Genomic DNA, 19,456 nt, shown 5'->3' with positions numbered 1-19,456 from the left:
CACCACTCTCTCCACATGACAGTGAATGAATTAAAAGGTAGCTTGATAAAAGCTTAGCAATGTTTCCCACACATCTTCCACACACAATTTCTCTATGCGCTCAGTGTGTGTCAAGAACCCCAGAGTGCAGTTAGGACGAGGGGGTGGTACGACATACAAGGCGGAACGACATGTGTTGCCCTGCCAACTTCAACTTTCATTTGTTCAAGATTAGAAACAGCTTATTGGTTTAGACAAGTGTGACGGTTTGGACGGGTTAAAATGAGGAAGTAGACAACAGCGACAATAAACAACAGAATAACAATAATAGAACTAACTTCCATAAGGGGCATTCTGTAAAGTAGAAATCAACAATAAAGCAAAGTTTTGGTTCCTAGCAAACATTAAAAAAACTCATACGCACGAACACAAACAGTGCCCTGGTTATATCAACAAGCTTCCACAACAAAAGTGATACTAGAGCAGTGTGTATATATACGAAGTCTCAGTTTTAAAAAAGTGTGAATCAAAAATCATGTTTTTTATCATGTTTTATTTTTTAGTTAGCTGTATTTTGCAAACATTAAACAAATGTAAGCAGTGTGTATATATGAAGAGTCTCCATTTTAAAAAGTATTCGCAAATCATGTTTTTTTTGGTGTTTATCTGTATTTTTTGTCATTGTGGCTTAAATCAAAACAATGCAACTACAGTGTAAATACACAATAAAAAACATGATTTTGAACAATTTTAAAAGCAGAGTTCCAATCTCTTCATATGTTCTCCATCTAGCAATCTGCATTTGACAGCAACTTCAGCGTCTAGCGAAACTTCAGTTTTGATACACAAATAAAGAGATGCAGAATTATGATATTTCAGTATATGTTGTTCAATTGTACATGCATAGTTAACAGGATGTTTGTATTCCTGTGGCACAGTGGTTGAGCAAAAGATTGTGGGTTTGATATTTAGGAAACACACAAACTGATAAAAACATAGTATAAAAACGTATATACACTGTAACCCTTTACTGTAAATTTACAGCGAATTTAGTACAGAATTGTACTGTATTTCCATAATACAGTATTAAGCTGTATCTTTTACAGAACAGCTGTAAATATACAGCACATTTCTGTTTTCATCCCGCTAAATTTGTAATACAGTATCATACTGTAAATGCATTGCATTGTGGGATTGATTTTATTCGCGCTCAATTCAGATGAGACAGTTCCGGTAAACTTGATGTGCCAGCGGGTCTGACGAATATTTTTTGACTTGATCTATATAAAGAGTTTTTGTGAATTTGTAATTAATCTTTAGGCTTTTGTGAGCTTTGGTTCGTGTGAGCTTCGTTTTGTGTAGCTTTTGTTAGCGTTGGTTCGTGTGAGCTTCGTTTTGTGAAACCTTCTGTTAGCATCTTTCAAATATGGGTTGCCTGTGTGACGCAGCAGAAACTATTAACGTCACATGAACTTCATGAAGACAGGAGGAAGAATCTGTCATGCATCTGTGAGCAAAAGTGGATTTTAGAGCTTGAGAAGAGTGTTCAACTGATTGATACGGTAAGCCAATCTATTTTTATTTATTTATTGAGTTCGGATTTCTACATTGTTTACACAAATAGTTTGATTTTGCGCACGTGGTTTTTTACCGCGAAAAAAACGCCACTCCAACTCTTTACCAAGTAACAACTTAACTTCGATATTTTACATACGCAGCATACCATTTCAGTTGCATGACTTGCTTTTATATATATTTATAAATACCTCAACAATAAAAATCACTTGTTCCACCTCTTTACCAAGTATCGTTTACACGATTAGTTTGATTTTGCAAACATGGTTTTCTACCGCGAAAAAAAATCACTTGTCCCACCTCTTTACCAAGTAACAATCACATATAGACAAAATTTACAATGTCATTTGGACGATCTGCTTTTTATTAACATGTTTTTTTTTTTGTTACAGGTAAGTGCTATGTCTAGTCCACGTGCAAAAATGTCATTGTGTCAGTTCTGTGATTACTCTTTTGAATCATCGTCAGCATTTTGCTAGCACATGAAAATCCATAGTCATGTTCCAAATTCCGTTTTCATTACTGTAGTGATGAACCCTACCAAAAAACTACTACTAACCTACTAAGGAAAATTGAAATGGTGTATCATGTGAGTGGTGTTTCAGAGTTATTTTAACAGTTATGTAGAATTATGAAAAGACAACTACGTAGAACCCACAATTTTTTTCATTATTACTTTTTTATTCTGTTTTTTATTTTTATTACAGGTCAATCTCTGAGCAACCAGCGCTGGATGTTAAGTTTGGAGGGTCAAGTTGTGTGTGAGGTTGCACAGCCCACCTTCATCACCTGCCTGGCAGCGCTGTTTGCCTCCTTCTATAATTTCAATTTACAGTACCAGGAAGAGGCAGCATGCACCGTTGAGTTTGTTCATAGGTAAGTAATTAGCATATTTTTCATTCATATTTTAGACTGAATTGACACTAAACTTGTCTTGAGAGTATTTGTTAAGAACTTCATTTTTTTTCATAAACATTTTGTACAGCTGACTACTTTGAATAACAAAATGGACCTGGCCTCACACACTGACCAACACACGGTTTTAGTCTTGTTTCCAAAAAAAACCCTCACTTAATTTGGATTAATAAATACACAAGACATAATATCTAATCTAATTTTACGTATCTATTAAATGCATCTTGATTTAAGATTTTTTAGATATCTGGACTGGAAATCAGACAAAAAGAAAAGCATTTTTTGCAGTGCAGACAGGGCTTAGTTTAAGCCAGGCCCAGGCTTTGGTATAAATTAGGGTATTTAAAGGGATGGTTCAGAGTAAAATCAACCTAGGGTCATTCACCATTACATTGGGCCAAAACCCCCCCCCATTGGTTGAATTTTGTAAAATTATTATAAATTAAGTCACAAATATGGAATGGATTCAGCAATGTGTGCTCAGGGTTTATGGCTGTGTTTCAACTGATACCCTGATTCAGTACCTGATGAGGGGATTTTATTGTTAATAAGCTAGGTGAATAGTCGTTAAAACAGACCTCTCTCTTTCTCTCTCTCTCTCTCTCTCTCTCTCTAGCTAATATTTAATCTGATTCTTTTTTTTCTTTTCTGCCTTTTAGACGCTTTGTTGACATCAATCCTGAACGTGGATCGAAAGCAAAAAAAGGAAAAGTGACTTCAAAGAAAACCGGCCAAATTGTGCAAAGAAAGAACACCACTGTAAGCCCACCAGTTTCCTCACTTCTGCGAAAACTTGCAGACTTTGAATGGAACTTTGTTTAGATCCTGTCAGCAAGTATATTAAAAGTAAATACGATTACTGCATCGTTAACTCCATTCATAAAAATACAACTGGCATTTCAGCCAATTTGCTATTTTTCTTTTTTTACTCTTTCTAGCGCTTTAAATTTCTGGATTGTTTTTACACCTGTTAAAGGTTAACAAGATTATTCAATTATAAAGTGTTAAATGTTCAACTAAATGTTTAAAAAAAAAACAGCTAGAATTTCAGGCAAGTGTGTTCACATAAGGCAAGTGTCTGGTTGTTGCTTTTAAAATAAATGTTTTAAAACCCAGAGAATGTTGTCGGTTTCTAGTTTCTAGTTTCAAGTTCAAATTATAATGTTTTTCCTGTAAAAAATATATATTTTACCTGGTTACGGTATTCTGTAAAAATACAGTATGTGGCTGGCAACCCAGCTGCCAGCATTTTACTGTAATTTTACAGTACAACGGTTTACAGATCTAGTACTGTAAATTATAATTACAGTACTAGATCTGTAAAAATACAGTATGTGGCTGGCAACCCAGCTGCCAGTATTTTACTGTAATCTTACAGTGAAAAGTTTTACAGTGTAAGCTATGGATTCTGCTAAATGCATACATTTTAATGTAAAAAATGTAAATGGTTTACGGTTTTATAACACATTATTAACAGGAACAGCATACGGTCACAATGTTGTCAATAAATGTAATGTCCGTGCCTTAAATAGGAGTATTGTGAAAAAAACATGAACAAAAAAACGAGTGTAAAATGTGATATTTTCTCCATCTTTTACGGATGTGTTATTTCCAAACAGGCTGCAAAACCCGCTTTCCATTTGTACGGTTTCCAAATGTCATCCACGGACATCGATCTGTACCACGTGAGACACTGGTGGCAAAACGGGCACAGTTTAATAGATAACATAGAAACATATTATTTTCTAGTTTAAAAGGTGTGGTGCTGCTTCTTGTTTGTCTTGTTTGTGAGTTAGTCAGTAGTTTAAATTTCCTAACCTAACTGCATTTACACAGTGCCCTGTGTGAAAACCCCTGCATTGTAGTTATTATGCGAGCAGTTTTCTGTTCATTACAATTGTATTACTTTTATGAAAGTTATGCAAATACATATATACAAGATATAAATATTTACAGTCACAGTTTAAAGTGGATGATTGCCACAACTGTGCTCAAGTCCAACGATGTCTTAGATTATCTCACGAGAGAGCAAGGACTCATTTCCGTTTCTTTTCATGGCTAGTAACGGCGGAGGAGGACTTGGGGAGGGCGGTTTGTTTTGTTTCTTGAAGTGACAAAGTATTACAAAACTACTGTTGGGTAAGTACATTTTGTATTGTTTTATTAATGTGGTTGAGTTTTTATTGTTTGACATGAATGAATTGAATGAAATGATGCGCACATTGTCAACTGACATGTAGTTTGAGTTTGGCTGAAATTCGCTAACTAAAAAGGTAGTAGGGTTAACGTTAGGTTTGATCTCAAAAGAAACTCTTCGGGCGTATGTAGAAACTGTAATTTAGCTGATAAAGATGATTGTTCCATAGGGGTGGCCAGTACGGGGAACTTCAAAGAATGTTAAGTTGTGTTGAGAAAGTGGCATATAGGGTCTTTCTGTCCTTTATGCAGGCCCCTTAAAATGGCTTGAAATCAAGATTTCTTCAGTTCACAATACACATGCATGTTTTAAAGAAGAAATTAAACAAGTGTTTAGCTACATGCCTCTTTAAGAAGTATTTAACACACAGGCTTCACAACCTTGCAGTATTCTTTTAAGAACTGATACTCTCTGTCCGTTATGCATCTGATGTCCATACGGTCCTCAAAGCAAGCTAACAGCCGATTCAGGTCCTCAAAGGACATGTCTGCGATTCTGCTAAGCGCATCATGAAATGAATTCCACCTCATTATTGTAGGGACAAGCAAATTTCTCTTGCTGAATTCCTCAAGGACCCCTGATGCCACAGTCGGTCGACTAACTTTAACCATAAGGCTGAACACTTTCCAGTTGCATTCCTGTACACTGCTTTACAATCTGCCTTCGCTGTCAAAAACTTCACTACGTCGTTTGTGCATATTAGATTAAGAGTATGCGATGCACACCGGTGATGTGGAAGAAGTACATGCCTTTCACTGGTCTCACTGTAATCCCGTAAAACGTTGTCCAAATCCATAAACACAATTTTGTCGTCTTCATTATTTTCCATTTCATCATTGTCCGCTTGAAATATTTTGAATGGCTTTACATAATTGCCGCCATAGTCTGTGACAGTGGCTTTTATCTTGTTACAAAGACCAAATGAGCTGTGAATTTGCTCTATCTCTGATGCAATGGCATCATTTGTGTGTCTCCCACAAAATCGTCTTCAGGCGATTGCAGCATTATGACGCTGCAGAGTAAAAGGATCGAACCAATGTACAGTACTCCCCAAAACACTTTTTTGGTGAGCAGTCCAAAGATCAACCGTCTAGACACATATTCCAGATTGGCAAAAGTTTTCTTTAGGTCATTGGCCATTTCCTGATATGCGTTGTCCAAAAACCAAGTAAAGGTTTTGTGATGGGGTAGCACTCCGTACTTTTCCCAGACAGAGGAATTTTGCTAATGATGTTACAAAACGTTGGCGCTTGCAAAGAGGAAAGTGGCTGCCTCTCCTCGACCATAAATGTAGCAACCAATTTCTTGAGTTCGGTTGGAGTAATTGTTTTACCTGGTGTTGAACTGAAATCAAGCTTTTGCTGTTTAGCACAAGGCGGGGTGTCAGTACTTGTACAGTGAACAATTTGAAGTGTGAACAATAAAGTTGACTGAGATGATTTAAGTGCGTTAGATTCAGGGTTTAAGGCATACATTAAAATATATAATTATGATACAAAACAATCACTGCCTTGCAGTGCTTTCTTCAACTTTGCTTTGATGCATTCATACTTTTTCTCCATGTTTTTCATGAAGAAGGTTCTTGAAGGAAGCTCGTACTTGGGGTTGAAAGTGGAAACCATTGCTTTAAAGCCATCATCCTCCACCATAGACAGCGGTCACATTTCTGTGACAATCACGTTTTAAATGCTGTCTGAAAACTCAGATGCTTGCGCACTGGAACATGAGCTATATAATTAACATACATTATTTAAAAGCCTTTATCTAGACTACAAATCACATTGATCTAACGCTACATTTACCTTGTCTCGGGGGACAGTCCTCCAGTTTCCGAGCAGTGTGGAATCATGTTTTCTTTTGAGATGCTGGGGCATTGACCACTTGCTGTTGTGGAATGCTAGCTCGATCCTACGATGGACACACACCACTGTGTTCGCTTTAGTTTTCAATTTGAAATGAAATTTCAGTCCATTTCTTCCTAATTGATTCTTCGCCATTGTTACCGCTCGCTTCCATTTTACAGCCCGCGCCTGTGACTTCAAATGAAATCTCCGCCTATCCTTGCGTCTCCTTCCGCTTTGTCCGTCTTTGTAACGCAAGCGCAATCAGTCAACAAAAAAAAAGATTGCGAAAAACGTAATGTGGTCTTTGAAATTTTAAAGAGGCTTCGAGGCAATGTTACTAGAGTATTTTTGTTATCTTTGCGGCCCTAGGTAGCAAAAGTGTAAAATGTCTGTTATCATCAAAAAAAAAAAAAAAGATCATCACCTAAATAGACTGGTTAACAACAGGAAATTAATGTTATATACAAATGGATAAATAAGGGCCAGATTAATTTAGTGTACCCATTTATTATTGTTCCATGTTGCCCAGTTTTTACTATACAGTTGAAAGAAAAAGTATGTGAACCCTTTGGGCTTACTTGGATTTCTTCATAAATTGGTCATAAAATGTGTTCTGATCTTCATCTAAGTCACAACAATAGAGAAACACAGTCTGCTTAAACTAATACCGCACAAACATTATACGTTTTCATGCTTTTATTGAACACAACATGTAAACATTCAAAGTGCAGGGTGGAAAAAGTATGTGAAACCCTAGGCTAATGACTTCTCCAAGAGCTAATTGGAGCCAGGATCAGCCAACCTGGGGTCCAATCAATGTGATGTGATTGGATGTGTTGATTAAAGCTGGCCTGTCCAATAAAAAACACACACCAGTTTTGAGTTTGCTGTTCTGAAGAAGCGTTGTCTGATGTGAACCATGCCTCGCACAAAAGAGCTCTCAGAAGACCTACGATCAAGAATTGTTGACTTACATAAAGCTGGAAAGGGCTACAAAAGTATATCTAAAAGCCTTGATGTCCATGTGTCCACGGTAAGACAGATTGTCTACAAATGGAGAAAGTTCAGCACTGTTGCTACACTCCCTAGGCGTGGTCGTCCTGTAAAGATGACTGCAAGAGCACAGCGCAGAATGCTCAATGAGGTGAAGAAGAATCCTAGAGTGTCAGCTAAACACTTACAGAAATCTCTGGCACATGCTAACATTTTTGTTGACAAATCTACAATAAGGAAAACATTAAACAAGAATGGACTTCATGGGAGGACACCACGGAGGAAGCCACTGCTGTCCGAAAATAACATTGCAGCACGTTTGAAGTTTGCAAAAGATCACTTGGACGTTCCACAGCACTACTGGCAAAACATTCTGTGGACAGATGAAACCAAAATTGAGTTGTTTGGAAAGAACACACAACGCTATGTGTGGAGAACAAAAGGCACAGCACACCAACATCAAAACCTCATCCCAACTGTGAAATATGGTGGAGGGGGCATCATGGTTTGGGGCTGCTTTGCTGCCTCAGGCACTGGACGGATTACTGTCATCGATGGAAAAATGAATTCCAAAGTTTATCAAGACATTTTGCAGGAAAACTTAAGACCATCTGTCCGCCAACTGAAGCTTAACAGAGGATGGACGATGCAACAGGACAACGACCCAAAGCATAGAAGTAAATCATAAACAGAATGGCTTCAACAGAAGAAAATACGCCTTCTGGAGTGGCCCAGTCAGAGTCCTGACCTCAACCCGATTGAGATGCTGTGGCATGACCTCAAGAGAGCGATTCACACCAGACATCCCAAGAATATTGCTGAACTGAAACACTTTTGTAAAGAGGAATGGTCCAAAATTTCTCCTGACCGTTGTGCAGGCCTGATCTACAACTATAGGAAACGTTTGGTTGAGGTTATTGCGGCCAAAGGAGGGTCAATCAGTTATTAAACCCAAAGGTTCACATACTTTTTCCACCCTGCACTATGAATGTTTACATGTTGTGTTCAATAAAAACATGAAAACGTATAATGTTTGTGCGGTATTAGTTTAAGCAGACTGTGTTTCTCTATTGTTGTGACTTAGATGAAGATCAGAACACATTTTATGACCAATTTATGAAGAAATCCAAGTAAGCCCAAAGGATTCACATACTTTTTCTTACAACTGTACAATAGTAATATATTTGTCCTCGTAAAATACTGTAGTATCCTATATTATAGTATTTACTAGGCCTATAGGAAACTGCAGTAAAATTCCTAGATAATATAGTGTATTTGAACCTTACTATAGTAGATATTAAAGAATACCACAGTTGATCAATTTACAAGGAGAATACCACAATTTGCTATATCAAACACTTCAGGACAGTAGAGTATTTTTTCATTTGATAAACTTTGTCACTGTGAGACGGCAAGACAAAACATTACTCAACCGTTCCGTTGAGTTAAAGTCTCGAATTAAAGTCTCGAACAGGTTTGACCCGCTCAGTGAAGCACCAACTGAGAAACCTGCTGAAAGTGCCCTAGTGATCGGTGATTCTATTTTCCGGAAAGTTAACATAGAGGCACCAGCCACCATAGTCAAATGTATACCGGGACCCAGAGCGCCTGACATCAACTCCAATTTAAATGTGCTGGCTAAGGCTAATCGTAAATTCAGTAAGATTGTTATTCAAGTTGGCACAAATGATGTTAGACTACATCAATCGGAGATCACTAAAGATAATATTAAAGAGTTGTGTGAGCTCGCAAGCACGATGTCAGACACTTTAATATTATCTGGCCCCCCTCACTGCTTACCGTGGTGATTAGATTTATAGCAGATTATCATCACTAAATGGCTGTCTCTTTGAGTGGTGCCTGCTGAAAAAATAGATTTTGAGGGTAGACCTGACCTGTTGAAACGAGATGGTCTCCATCCCTTCTGGGATGGGGTTAATCTCCTCAAGAAATTTGGCACACAGTCTTAATAATGCTAAAGGCTTGACTTCCTGGGGCCCAGGTCAGGAAGGAGACAGAATGGCTTAATCAACTGTCTGCCTGCCGTCTCACGTTACAGAATACACATGTATACATACAACATGTAATAATCCCTTCTCACAAACATCATAAAATAGAGACTGTGTCTGTCCCCCGGAATAGCAAACATAAAATAATGCGTAAACCTCTTGAAAGTAATTTAATAAACATTAAACAAATCAAACATGAACAAAATACTGATAATCAACGACTTATCAGTGTTACGACTCCGATTGCTTAATATTAGATCTCGCTCAAATAAAGCACTTTTTGTTAACGATATGATAACTAGAGCTGCAACAACGAATCGATTAAATAGATAAAAATCGATTACTAAAAAAGTTGGCAGCGAATTTCATAATCGATTTGTTGTGTCGCGCGACGCGGAGACGTTTGATTATTTAAAAAATATATATTTATTTGAGCGCGGAGCAGAGTGAACACACTCGGTCTCTCTCGCGCACTGATGCTAGCAGAGTTTGGCGCCTAATAGACAGGGCGGAGCAAAAATTAAAAAACGAGCGGGGGTAGAGGAAAGATAAATGGCGGAGGCAGTGAAATCCGTGCGACCCAAGTCATCCAATGTGCGGGAGCATTTCACACTAAATAAACAGAAAAACTGTGTTAACTACAAAATATGCAAAAGCAACATGGCATGGCACGGTAGCACCACGGCAATGATCCAGCACCTGAAACCCAAACATGTTGGAGTCTTTGATGAGGAGGAAGGGAGTTCAACAGCAGGTCAAGTCACTACAGAATCCTACTTTTGTTCCGTTTTGAAGTGAGGAACATAGTGTCCCCGGTGGTGGTGTTTACTCATTATCCAGCTTGACAAGCATGACAAGTTAGCGTTAGCTCGTTAATAACAGTAGTAATGCAGGGGTGGTATAGTTACTTTGCACTTTGCATTGCAAGACTAAAGACACGTTTTTATTCACTCGCCTTTTTTGGACCATTCATTTATCAATCTGTTGTCATGTATAGCTACACTGCAAAACTTATTTAGTAATTTTGTCTAATTTCCTGTCCAAATATCTAAAAAATCTTAAACCAAGATTACTAGACAAGAAAATTAAGTGATGCTTAAAACTTCTGTTTGAAATTATATCTCATTAAGATTATTTTTCGTACTGCATTGGCAGATAATTTTGCTTGTTTTAAGAAAACGATCACTTAATTTGAGGTGTTTTTTCATAAAACAAGACATAATTTCTTATGCTTTTTCATGTGTCTAGTACATGTTTCTTGATTTAAGATTTTTTGATATTTGTACTGACAACAGGACAAAACTACTAAGTTAGAAAAGCAATTTTTGCAGTGTATATTCTGTGCTTTGTCCCATATAGGTTATTGTTGAAAATATATTTGTGTGTGTTTTACTTTTTAATTTAATTTTAAAGTTATTTTATAGCACTTGGTCATCTTAAGCTGTGTTACATGTGGTGTATAAATTAACCTTGCACTTACTACAATGATGGTAATAATTTAATGAATAAGCTTCAAGTGAATTTGAGAGAGTTTGTGTTTGTCAGTGTGAGAGTTTGTGAGTGTGTGCATCTGCAAAAGTGTGTGTGTATCTGCGAGTGTGTGGGTCTGCAGTGTAGTGTAGAGAACAAGTTCTTACATTCAAACAAATCCTGTAAATTTTCTGATTTTTATTGTTCTTTATTTTTTATAAATTATTTATTGTTCTGGCAGCTCAGGTGGCACTTTTATTAAAAAAAAAAGAGTCTATATATTAAGCAGATGTAAAGCATACATGTGTATGTTTTTTGTGTTAGTCCATTTTTATTTTATTTTAATTTATTATTATTATAACAGCTCAGGGATGTTCAAGGAGCAACATGTTTGTGCACTTTCTAAAGATTTTAGTTCTGTTTTTGAAAGAAGGGTTGGAAATGAATGCTTTTCTTGGTTTTTGTTTTCATCCGATTCATCGATTAATCGAAAAAATAATCGACAGATTAATTGATTATTAAAATAATCGTTAGTTGCAGCCCTAACCGATAACCGATCAGAAAATAGAAATGCTCCGTTTGACAGAAACAAGTTCCAAAGCCAGATGATTATATTACTCTAAATGAATCCGCTCTAGGGATGGGCATTTAAAGCAAAAATAATATTCGAAGATCGATGAGAACTATTCGAAAATTATTCGAAATTCGCACCCCTCCCCCACATGGACGCATTTACAGTATTACACACGGAGAGAGAGAACATTTACGCTTTAAATCCGTATAACCGCACACTGCTTTATGCATTATGGAATAGGAAATCTTACATCAAGCAATACATTAAGATGCGCTGAAACATTAATATATTAACAACCGAATGACGGCACTTATTAACAGTACGTCGATCAGAATCAACCGCTCATAATGCTAGAACATTTCCCTACCAACTAAAAAACAGTGTGATTGATCAGGAAAATATATTAAAGCCATAAAGATTTTAGACCAGACTTAAAACCTATTAAAACATATTTACCGAATGATGGCATTTAATAACAGTTCGGAGCGATTTCATGAATTAATAGCTCAAAATGCTTCCATTTCTATTGTCATGAAAAAGTTTCTCCAGTCTGGCAGTGATGGTTTTTCTAGAACTCCATAAGATTGTTAAAGCCCTCTCCTCCGACAAAGCCGATTGGAAGCATATCCTTAGCGATCATCTTAGTAATTAAAGCCGTTATTTGCTCCGCCCCTCTGGCATCCAAATTGGTTGGGCTGCCCATAAAACTAGCAACTGATTGCTGACCTGTGGATGGACCTGCCGGGTGCTTCGCCCTCAGATGACTGTGTATCGTAGTTGTTGATCCATGATAAATCAGCTTTACATTGCAGAGTTTGCACTGCACTTTATTCTCATACATTTTATTAAAGGATCCCACACAGAACTCATTTTTGACACCGTCTCAATTTACCGTATCTGTTATGCCACGCGGGTGTGCAATGTGCGTAGCTTCGTTACCAATTCTTGTGGGAATTTTTTTTCCTCTAATGTCTCTTGATTGACAGCCTTTAGGTTTTAGGTGCGTCGTTATTGTCAGCTCCACCCTTTGGTTACATGAACGCGTTACACGTGAGAAAAATTTCGAATATTCGAAATTCGTGACTCATCCCTAATCCGTTTCCCAAGATTATTACAATAAACCTGACCCTCGTCTAAAAGGTAGAGGGGGAGGAGTCGCTGCACTTCACAATAATTCTTTTATCATCTCTTAGAAGTCTAATTTTAAATACAACTCTTTTGAAGTCATGGTACTTCATGTATCAACACCTAATACTAAGGACAAAACATTTTTTTATTTATTCTAGCTATTGTATATAGAGAGAAACAGCATTCTCTTCCAATCACGAACACTCCCGGTTACATTCAAAGGACCCTGGATCAAGTAGCAAAGCTTCCACCGAATTCTGAAAAGGCAAAACGAATTACCCGATCAGTGGCGGGTTTTATTACCAAAGATCTGCGCCCGTACTCCGTTGTGGAAAAGCAAGGATTTCGCACGATGTTACAGGTACTTGAGCCACGATACACTTTGCCCTCACGTCGTTATTTTAGTGAGACGGCTGTCCCCGCACTCTACAGTGAGTGTAAAGATCACATCTTAGAATCCCTAAGTAATACGGACAGAGTGGCAATAACATGAGATGCATGGACATCAATTACAACAGAATCGTATGTCACTATTACGGCACACTACATTACAGATGAGTGGCAGCTTGCAGCTTGTGTTAAAAAGCATAGTAACTCCAATTTTGGTTAAAATAAAAAGTTTAGAGTATTTTTTGCAAAACAGGATAATTAATTAAGAATCGTTTTGGGAATCGGATCGTTCCTCCCAGAATCGGAATCGGATCGAATCGAATCGTTAAGTGCCTTAAGATTCCAACCTCTAGAGAAAATATTGTTGTATCTTAAGCAGTTGCACTTGTTCTGAATAGACTTTCTTGTAGTAGTCCTACAGAGAAAAATGTAAAATGCACTTGACTTAAATGCACTTTGTTTTCATGAGAGAACATTTAATTGTACAACTTTTCAGCAGGCCAGTACCCTGTACATTGTTATTTAATATACATATGAGTGGGGTCAAGTTAAACATCTTAGTTGAATTTTATTTTATACTGTGCATTGTTGCAATGTGCCAAATAAATATTAGCATAATTTGTAATTGATTTATTCTTTGAAACTTCAATATTTATGCAATTGCAATGCCTTGATTTTAGTAAAGTTAGTACACAGTAATAGCCATAAATGCAAGGGTACTAATAATTGGCCAAATTTCTTTCGGTGTTTCGGTTTTCGGCCTTGGTTTCCTCTTTTTCAGTTTTCGGTTTCGGCCAAGAATTTTCCTTTCGGTGCATCCCTACTATAGACCGCTCAGCTTGAATAATGTCCATCCTGTCCACTGTGCACCTTACTGCTGGTTGGCTACAAGGTTGTTCTGGTACTCATCCCGACTTTGTATAAACAAGCGTAATTCGGAAATCAGACACCCTGCCTTTAAAGTGCAGAATGTGTCCATATTGAGGAGTCTAATGGCCGGGGAAAAAAGCGCTCTGCTTGAGCCTCTCTGTTTTGGCCAACCGACAGCGGAAACCAGAAAGAAAAGAGAATTTGCAGGGTCTTTAATGATTTTGACAGCTCTGACTTTATATCGCCTGTTGCAGAGAGGGGAGAGCAGACCCAGAGATGCACTCATCAAAGTCTGCATCGCACAAGAGGAGAAGTTTTTAGACGAAGTGTGGCATCTCTATGTCGATCAAGTGCTTTTCATCATAAATAACTGCGTCCCAAGTTAAAAAAATATATGACATTTTACAGTACACACAGCTTTATGCGCGCATACACTCATCTGAACGGGCCAGAGCGAGAGAGAGAGAGACTTGACTTTACACACACTTTATTAAACCATCTTTAATCCATTTTAAATATTCTACATGCCGCACAACAATCTATTCAAGAGAAATGAAAAGGGGGAGAACAGAGAGAAAATTAAAAATATCATAACAAAATTGAATTAAACGTAATAAAATAAAAATTGGAAAAAGAATAAAACACTTTGAACATCACCAATTGGACAATATCTCTACATCTTCACAAAGCGACACTATAGTACCATTTAAACACCATTTGAATTCAAATTCAAGCAAGTTATCAGTCATTTGAAAAAAATCTGTGCTCAACCCTTATTCTTGATTCTACCAAAGCAGTAAATAGTTGAAGAAAATCAACATTTCGGCCTTCAGCAGCTAGCCTGCCAGACTTCCAAACGGCAAGTATGGCTTGCCCAGTAATGAAGTTAGATACAGTACACTGTCGTATGTGTGCTCGTGAATACTTACAACCAAAAACAAAAAATTACTTTTTCGAAACAAAACCCAAATTGCAGATTAATCTTTCTAACAAAGTAAATAGCGACACCAGTCTAAAACACGCTGTGAAAACATGAAAAACTGATTCGAATGCAGAACAGAAAGAGCAACCTGATGAAACATCCGGATTAAACTTGGAAATGTGAGTGTTGGTGGGCAACACATAATGTATTATCGTCCATTGTAAATCTCCTGACCGTATAGGAAGAGGATCCTAGTAGAAAAGCCTCCAAGAAGGAGAGATACAGTTAAATATTCACTGTATTCTCTGCATTTTGTGTCACATCTGTTTTGGATAACATCAAAATAATCAGCTTTAATGCAAATTTGATAGAGGTCTCCGTCTCTTTTTCCATCAACCTGGAAATCAAGTTCTAGTAGCCTAGCAAATGTCAGCAGTTTCCCGTTACGATCATCTTCTGTAAAAATCCTTGGAGAAACAATAAGCTTTGGGAAGGAAACCCTGGAAAGACCACCAGACAGAAAACTGCTTACAAACAAGCGGAGTGTTGAAGGAAAAGTCCACCACTGACCTCCATGTATTAGATGAAATGTCAATTATATCAGAAACTTTAGTCAACCATTCATCCACAAAGGATTTAACAATTGTGTTAAATGTGCAAGTATTACTACTTAAAAATTAGTTAAAAACAGTGGTTCATCAAGCCAAATTAAGGTTTTCCTGATGAAGTAGCTTAAAAACAGACCAGGAGTTTAAAACGGAAGCATAGAAATTTGCATCAGATGAAAAACGATCACCATAAAAAGACATTAAAACAGTTGCCTATCAAGACCGAACCCACCAAAGGTTCTGAGCAAAGTCAGGCCGAAAGACACCAATGGTTTGAATTCCACTGGGTAAAGCAGGTTTTGAGCTCTCTTTAGCCTTGTGGCTTTCACCTTGACCACCTTCCGCAACCAGCAAATAAAGAATCCCAGAAAAAAGTAAATCTACACTAGTCTTCTGCAATTTTCTAACAACTCTTTTGATGGGTCGAGAACATTTGGCCCAGCGTTGGGCAATCCTGGTCCTGGAGGGCCACAGCTCTACAGAGTTTAGCTCCAACAAACCTGATCCAGCTAATCAAGACCTTCAGGATCAGTGTTTCCAAATCCTGTTCATCGGGAAACGACTCCAAGAATGTTTTAGATGTGTCTCTCTATACAAAACACATCAGTCTACCCGCAGAATGTTTGAAATTTCTATGAACACACTGATGAGCTGAAACAGGTGTTTTATATACACTGAAAAAAAATGTGGAGTAGGATTTACTTGGAAAAAGCTAGAAACATGTTTTCCTCAAATAATGAGTATGATTGACAAGCAAAATTTTAAAATATTAAGATAGAGAAACAACCTTTTCGTACCCACTTAGACATCAACAATGGTGACAATCCTCAAGCTAATTCAGATAAACAGATCAACTGCAATGCATGCTGGCAGGCAGGAATGAGTTTGCTTTTGCTAGATTACTAGCATTGCTACATGAAGTTTTATTTTGCTGATTGTCACCAATGTTGAGTTTCATACACTGATTCTTGAGTCTTTCGCCTCAAAGATGATTTCATATATTGCATACAAAAGTTATGCAGAATGATTAAATATGTTCAAGGGTTGTGCTTCAAGCAATCACATAATTAGATCACTGCTTAAAAAGCTCATGAATCTCTGGAACCCTATACAGCTCAGTATTCATTAACACACAAATTGCACTTCTACAGTTTCAAGAGCATAACAAAAACATATACTGATTACAGCAATGTTGGTTTCTGATGGTGGATGTTTACTATCAAATTAATCTTTACCTGAGAAGTTCTAATGAAAGCTTCAGATAATTGTGTTTAACTTTTACATGACAGCTCCTTCAAAATGAACTCTCATTTCTGAGTGAAAATTGAGTAAATCCCAAATCAAGTAAATCCTACACCACATAGTTTTCAGTGTAAATGAAACACCTGATTCAATCATCAGCTTGTTAGTGTATTCATTAGAGAAACATTTCAAACATTCTGTCAGTAGACTGATGAGTTGAATCAGGTGTTTTATAGAGACACATGTAAAACATTCTGGGAGTGGAGCCCCGAGGACCAGGCTTGGGAAACACTAATCGTGAAGGTCACAATTAGCTGGATCAGGTGTTTTTGATGAGGATTGGAAATAAACTCTGCAGAGCTGCGGCCCTCCAAGACCAGGATTGCCCAACCCTGATTAAGGTGATGCCACAACATAGAGGCTAGTGGTCGACCGATTATCGATAGGGATGCACCGATACTACTTTTTCCTTTCCGATCCGATTTCGATATCTGAATTCTGCGTATCGGCCGATTCCGATCCGATACTAGCACTGTTTTTCATGATCAAAGTAGACTTGCATATTTTAACTTTTATTGCCAGAGATGAATAGTTAAGCATGTTTACTTTCAAGTACATTTTAAACTATCTGTACTTTCCTACAGTACTTTCCTATCTGTGCTTTCCTACAGTATGAATCACATCATACTTATTCCACTACAGTCCATAAATAAATTGTTTTTTTTTTACTTTAAATCCATGAGTACATTAAAATCTACCATTTTCCTTTACTTAAGTATTTTTACTTAAAAGTATGATTTTTTTAAATGTAATTAAGTGCTGTATTAAACTTAAAAATACAAACAAAACAAAAATGTGGTCTCATAAAGCACAGATACTTACAAAATATTTAACAAATAAATCTCTGTTTATTACACAAAGCTATCACATTATAAAAGTGTCCAAACTCGCTCATGCACATCCTGGACACAAAATGATGCGCTTAATACATTCGCTTCTACGTTATTTAAAGTCATGCGCATTGGACGCAGAATGATGCGCTTAAAGCACCCGCTTCACTCACGAGCATCCCGGATAGAGATGATCCTGTTGTCGCGGGGATCTTTGCTTCCCAAGTTCAAAACAGTTATAACACAAAGAGAATATATATGTTATGCGTTTAAATCATAGAAAATTGAATCCATCCTAAAGTTTAAAGTTATGTATGAATGACGCATAACATAGACCGCTTCCAGTGCTTGAATCTAATAACATTACACTCAGCGAGTACCGTCTCCGGCAAAATGTGTTTTAAACAAAACCACCCTCTATTATCTAGTGATTATTAAGAATATTGAAAACATTGGAACGAGAAAGATCCTGACTGTTCCCGGACTCACGCATGCTGGATTGAGATTGACAGATTACCGCACCAGCGGAGGTCAGAGTTTTTTAATTATGCTATATTGGTTTATTCCTCGCATAAAGCTATCGAAATACATGACATCGAAAACAGTGCATGACAACGTTTATGGTAATTTCCTGATAGTTAGTCCTTTATGAAGCTTTATAGTAACATCCACGGGTATCGCAACGGATCGGACTAAAGAGAACCCGTCAGTCCGATACCCGATCCAGCAAAAAAGACCCGGATCGGCCTCAATTCCGATCCAGAGTATCGGATCGGTGCATCCCTAATTATCGAACAGGCCGATTATCGGCGTCGATATCAAAAATTTTGCCGATAATCGATGTCGATCATTTTCAAAGCCGATTTGCCGATAAAGTCATTTAATTTTGAAATGCGCTATTTGGCTCTGACGCAGCCATGGATTTAGTGAGAGCGGTCGGAACGCCTGCCCAATGCCCCTCTGATTTGTTGGGACTAAGTCACGAGTCCGGCCCATCAACGCGGGAGGCTGCGGAACAGAAAGTGTTTTTCACTCTCACACAGAGAGCGCTGCTTCGGGTTCATGCCCTCTGAGGTAAGGCAGCATCCGACGTTGAAATAAATCTCAATCCACTACACTGAAGATGCAAAATACTTCAATTTAATTAGTGCCTGAATTTCGGAGCAGCTTTGCGGGTTTCCTGCAGGATTTACGCATTATTATCATGTAGATATAATTCACATCCACAGTATAACAATGATTTTGCTCTGCAAGCGAGCAGCACACTGCATGCGTTTCTTGTAATTGATCGAGCTGGCATTTTGCATGTCATTTTAAGTTACGACATTTCAAAAATACAAGCCATTTTAAAGCATAAAGAATCGCCAGTCTTCAGGCAGAGCGTTCTCATGCACGCGCGCACAAACACACACACACAGACTCCGAAATTTCAAGCTGCTCGCGACAAATGTTAGATCAGAGTTATTTTTCGCAACTTATTTATACACATAATTGTTCAGAGACACACATGGGTGTGATTAAATGCCCGTCTTGCCGACAATACACTCAAGGAATAGGCTAATGTACTCACTAAGTGTGTCTAAAATATGCTTTTAATGTTATAGCTTCATGAAAACATTTGCGGTCTTTTCAACAACATACACAATAAAGCTATGAAGGCAATTAAATTATTTACACATTATATAAATTCAAATTGTGCTAGTTAATCCCATGATGAGCAAAATGATTAATTGAGTAGTTCTAGTATTGTATGCAATTTTTAAGTCATCAGAACATATTTTTTTCCATAAATAAATATAATTTATTCCATTCAATTTATTTTTTCATTTGTTCCTTGTTGTTTTTTACTG

The 19,456-nt window shown here is 37.4% G+C and overlaps 1 protein-coding gene across 1 annotated transcript in view; it reads right to left on the bottom strand.

The window, feature by feature from the left end:
* The window catches only part of vps8 (VPS8 subunit of CORVET complex), a 219,927-nt gene that overhangs the window by 197,761 nt on the left and 2,710 nt on the right, over positions 1 to 19,456 (bottom strand). The gene's annotated exons all lie outside the window — the stretch shown is intronic.

Source organism: Triplophysa dalaica, chromosome 2, assembly GCF_015846415.1.
Source record: "Triplophysa dalaica isolate WHDGS20190420 chromosome 2, ASM1584641v1, whole genome shotgun sequence".
Classification (NCBI taxonomy): Eukaryota; Metazoa; Chordata; class Actinopteri; order Cypriniformes; family Nemacheilidae; genus Triplophysa; species Triplophysa dalaica.
The sequence above is the reverse complement of the archived record's forward strand: the minus strand, read 5'-3'. Positions and strand labels throughout refer to the sequence as shown.